We start from the raw sequence: 5,000 nt of genomic DNA on the forward strand, positions 1-5,000 counted from the left end.
CACTCTCTCCCTCGCTCCCTCGTTCCCAGAGCACCCAACTATCGCTCACTCTAGTTGGCTGATGGGTGAGTTTATTGACACAAAGTTTATGTTTTTATAGTCATGAAGACTCTTCCTCCATTTTACTAGTCGTGCTAGAGTGTTGTATTAGTCACAGTTCATTAACCTTGAGGCTTTGCACTCGAGCATACATACAGCATCCTTGATGCAAGGACAAACTTTCGGTGTAGGTTTATACTCGTGTGATTACCGAGCACGGTCTCTTGCAATCCAAGGGGTCATCTTGAGCGACGTTAAAACCCCGTTCTGTTGGAAGGGAGAGAACGGTTTCTCCAGCCATCCATGACCAGCCTGGCTGTGGAAGTCAATGATACCTTGACTTTCACTAATCGCCTTCGTAATGTTGTCAAGAAAGCCGCCTGGAGACTGAAATGTGTGCGGCGCATCTCTCACCTTCTGGATGCCAGGGCAATCCCGCTCTGTATGCAGCTCAAGTCGGCTCTCTCATGGAATATGCACCCACATGGTCTTCCTGCCCACGATCGTACCTCAGCCTCTTAGACATAGTACACAACAGAGTTCAGTAGATGATTCGCCAGAGAGCCCGACCAGACCAACCGCCGCCTCCACTGCAACCCTTACAGCGGAGACGCGATGTGGCAGGTCTGTGTGTCACGTACAAAATGCACAGACACATATGGCTTCCGACAGCCGTGGGCAACACAGCACAACTACACAACTCGCGCTGCCGACGCAAGGGACCAACAGATCGCTGTCCCCTTCGCCAAGACAGAGACCTCCATGCGATTCTTCGTTCTAAAGTGCACGAGAATGTGGAACTGCTTGGTGCAGCAGACACAGCTACACCGTGCCACATCACTACAAACCTTCAAAGTCTTAGTAAATACTTAGCTGATGAACATGTAAATAAATGTATTGTACTTTATCTAATTAGTTCTATATTTTCCATCATATAAAATGTAAAAGCCAAAGATAGTTTCCAGCAGCCTTGCTGGTACTCCTGGCTCCTTGTATATGCAATCAATAACTACTATGTAAAGCTGTCAGTAAAGTGTTAAAATCACAAGCCCACAATAGGAGCCACGCTTACCACCCCATCCCCTGACCGCCAGCGACGTGACACCGTGTTAATCCTGCTCTGCGTAACAAGGGATGGCTTCTGTAGTTGCGGTTGTCTTGGCCAATTATCAAGTGTGATTATTCCTCTCGCGTGAGGCTGCGTGGGAGTCCGGTCGTTTTCTCGTGGCGTTCCGTTTCGTTTTATTTTGGTATGGTTCTGCTAAATAAAATGATGATAATAAAAAAAAAAAAAAAAACGATGATGATTTTAATCTTTTGTTTCTTTTCTGTATCATTCCTATTTTCGTTTTTTTTCTTATTCCATTCTCATTCTTTTTATGACTAGCCCTCTTATCTTCGTTTTCTTACTCGTCCTTCACCAGCTTCTCCATCTATTATTCCCTTCTTTCTTCCCATTCTTTACCTTGTCCCCTTCTTCTCCGCTTTCCACTTCACCCCTACCTCTTCTTTTTTCCTTTCTGTCTACCAGCTCTCCCTACTTTCGTTTTCCTATTTTTCTGCCACGTAATTCAAGGGAAAGTAATCCTTGCATTTCCTTTTCGCTTCTTGGAATCACAATCTTGGTTCAGTAAGTACAGATTTCCTTTCCACATTCATAATTTCTTCGATTTATGCTTTAATATTTCGCTTTATGAGGGCAGAGGTCTAAACACATGACCTCACACTGTGGAGAAATAGGACAGATTTCACATGCACGCACAAACGCACATGGACATAACGGTACACATACACGTCTATACGTACTCATGTACATACGTACAGATATGTACACATATAGATATTTCAGATATATATTTAACACATTCTTTACACATACATGTCTATGTAAATATGTACGCAGGTATCTATATATCAATTACATACATATATGCATTTATATATATATATATATATTACTTAAACAAATAAACACTTTGGAAACAAAACCAATGAAATTCTCGTCTTTCAGGCAAATCTTGCTTGCAACAAACATAAACTGGACTTTTAGCTAAACTTAAGAGTCATCTTTTTACAACTATCTAAGAGATTGTAAAATGTGTTGTCCTAACAAGAAATAAGGGTCGAATAATCATGAATAGAGTATCATTGCAGCGCAAGAAATACCTGCTGCAACTTGCACAGTGGCTACTACTTCTTGCACCGTTAAAATCACCGTCATTGCACCATTCAAGACCAGCGGTGTGCCCGGGCATACCGAACAATGGGCATGGAAGGCGGGCACAGCGAGGCACGGCAATGGACATATCACGCCAGAGAAAAGCAGGGGCACAGCAAGCCACGGTTAAGAAAGTGGACGCAGCACGCCAGGGTATAGCACGCGGGCATAGCAAGCCAGGGTATAGGAAGCGGGCCTAGTGAGCCAGGGTATAGCATGCGGGCATAGTGAGCCAGGGTATAGCATGCGGGCATAATAAGTGGACATAGTGAGCCAGGGTATAGCATGCGGGCATAATAAGCTGACATAACAAGTCAGGGTATCGTACGCGGACATAGCGAGGCTGGGCACGACGCTGGCGAGAGAAAGCGTTCTACAAAGATAAGAAAAGGGTACGTGCAAGCCGCGCGACGCCGTGCCCGTGCGGCAGCCGGGGTACGTCGCGCAGCCGTGCCGTTTCCTTCCGCGGAGGGCCCCGGAGGAGGAAGAGGAGACGGGGCACCAACGGAGGGCAGAGGCGGCGGCGGGCAGCGTGGGCGTGCGGGAGAAAGTTGTGGGCGCGAGGGATGGACAGGCAGGACGGGTCACGTTCTCGCCCTCGCTCCACTAACACCAATACCGTTTTCCAAATTCCTCGGGAGAGCGAGAGCGAGCGCGCGGACGCACGCGAAAGAGGACTCGAGAACGATAAATATATCGCGCGGATCGAGATCATTCACTTCTTGTGCCGCGCGAAGTTGGGGCCGGAGCATGACACCGAGACGCCCTCTCCCCCCCCCCCCCCCTTACCCAGGCCAATCTTGTTTCTCTGTCCACCGCCTCAAAGAGCAGGGGGGGGGGGGGGAGAAGAAGGGAAAAAGGGAAGGAAGGCGAAAAGGAGGTGAGAAGGGGGGGGGGGGAGGAAGGAAGGGGTAGGGCATGGTAAAGGGGAGGGGGGAGGAAAAGGTACAAGAAGTGGAAGTCGAAGTAGTATCAGTAGCAGAAGTAGTTTTAATAACAAGAGGAGGAGGAGGAGGAGTCAGGGCGGCGGAGGAGAAAGAGAAGGAGGAGGAAGAGTAGGTATAGGAGAAAGAGGAAGGAAGGAGGAGGGCGGGGCGTCGCATGGGCCACGTGAACAACGAGAAGTGGGGGCGGTCTCCGCGTCTCTCTCAATCCCGACGCAACACAAAACTTCAAAACAGAGAGGAAGAAGAAGAAGAAGAAGAAGAAGAAGAAGAGGAATAAGAAGAAGAAAAAAGAAAGAAAGAAAGGAGAAGAAGACAAAGAAAGAAAAGAAAAGAAAATAGAAAAACATAGAAAAAACAAACAAACAAACGACATACCGTGCCTTTTTCACCCTCACCTGACTCAACGTCATTATGAATCTACTCACTCACGAATATTCACCGCCGCCCCTTACCTGTCACCTCAAAGCAATCGTGATTAAACCTGGGCCTCACCTGTAACAAAAGAAAAAAATATTAGAATACGGTTGAAAAAAACAACTTTAAAATGAACATGAAAAGAAATTAAGAGAGCCAACGAATGATAAGATAAATAAAAAGATGAAAGAGAAGACGAAACTTAGGAATAAAAGGAAAAAAAATATTGGTAATCACAATACGAAAAATAGCTGGGTAGAATAAACATCATATATATATATATATATATATATATATATATATATATATATATATATATATATATATTTCCAGTTCCACACAAAAGTCGCAGTACATAATAAAGGAGAACATAAACCAAGATATATATACACCTCTCTTAAATCTAGCCTCATTCCTGCTCGGAAACATACATGCATTCCCTTTCATTCAAAACATAAATATGCACTTTAATTCCCACCACTTAAAAAAAAATACTGTTAATATTATCTGCATTTTCAAACCTCAAAGTCGCGATGAAAGTTGGGATGGTTCAACCTTGTCTTCGAAACCCCAAACCTTTGGCAAAATTTTCACTTTTCGCGAGTTGCAACACGGCAACGGCAAGCATGCAAACAACGGACATGCACAATATCAGGCGATGACGCAACCCTTCCTCCTTCCGTTCACGCTCGGGGGGTAGGAGATGGAGGAGGAGGAGATAGAAGAGGAGGAGGAGGAGGAGGAGGAGGAGGAGGAGGAGGAGGAGGAGGAGGAGGAGGAGGAGGAGGAAGAGGAGGAGGAGATGGAAGAGGAGGAGATGGAAGAGGAGGAGATGGAAGAGGAGGAAGAGGAGGAGGAGGAGGAGGAGGAGGTGGAGAGAGGAGGAGAGAGGAGAAGACGGATGAGGGAGGGCAAATGAAGGGGAAGAACAGGATAAGAGAGACAAGGGAAAGAAGACCGAAAAGTAAGAAGAGAAGGTGAACCGTGAGAGATTATAACGCTTCTAAACCACGACGTCGCCGCGATTCCAGCGTCAGCAATCGATCAGTCGCGCACAGAGGGCGGACGACGAGCCCGATGCCAACCGGACCTTCGTTACTGGATGCTCCCGTACGCCCGTCGCGGATCGAGTCGATTCTCCCGTGAAGGGCTGGCGGATGGAGCCTTCGCGGACGCCTGATGAATGGGGGGGAAAGGGGTGTATCACCCGGGGGCTAGGGGGAGAGGAGGATGAGGAGATAAAGGAGGAGGAAAAGAAGGAGGAGGAGGAGGAGGAGGAGGAGGAGGAGGAGGAGGAGGAGGAAGGGAAGGAGGGAAACCAGGGAGAGTTGGTGAGAAGGTGAGAGGGAAAAGGAGGGAGAAGGGGAGATGGTGAGAGGGGG

General features: G+C 47.2%; 1 protein-coding gene across 11 annotated transcripts in view; it reads right to left on the reverse strand.

Moving 5' to 3' along the window:
- Positions 1-5,000, reverse strand: part of LOC125046221 (CD2-associated protein-like) — a 168,070-nt gene that overhangs the window by 47,713 nt on the left and 115,357 nt on the right. The window lies entirely within an intron of this gene.

Source organism: Penaeus chinensis, chromosome 38 (assembly GCF_019202785.1).
Source record: "Penaeus chinensis breed Huanghai No. 1 chromosome 38, ASM1920278v2, whole genome shotgun sequence".
In the NCBI taxonomy this organism is placed as follows: domain Eukaryota; kingdom Metazoa; phylum Arthropoda; class Malacostraca; order Decapoda; family Penaeidae; genus Penaeus; species Penaeus chinensis.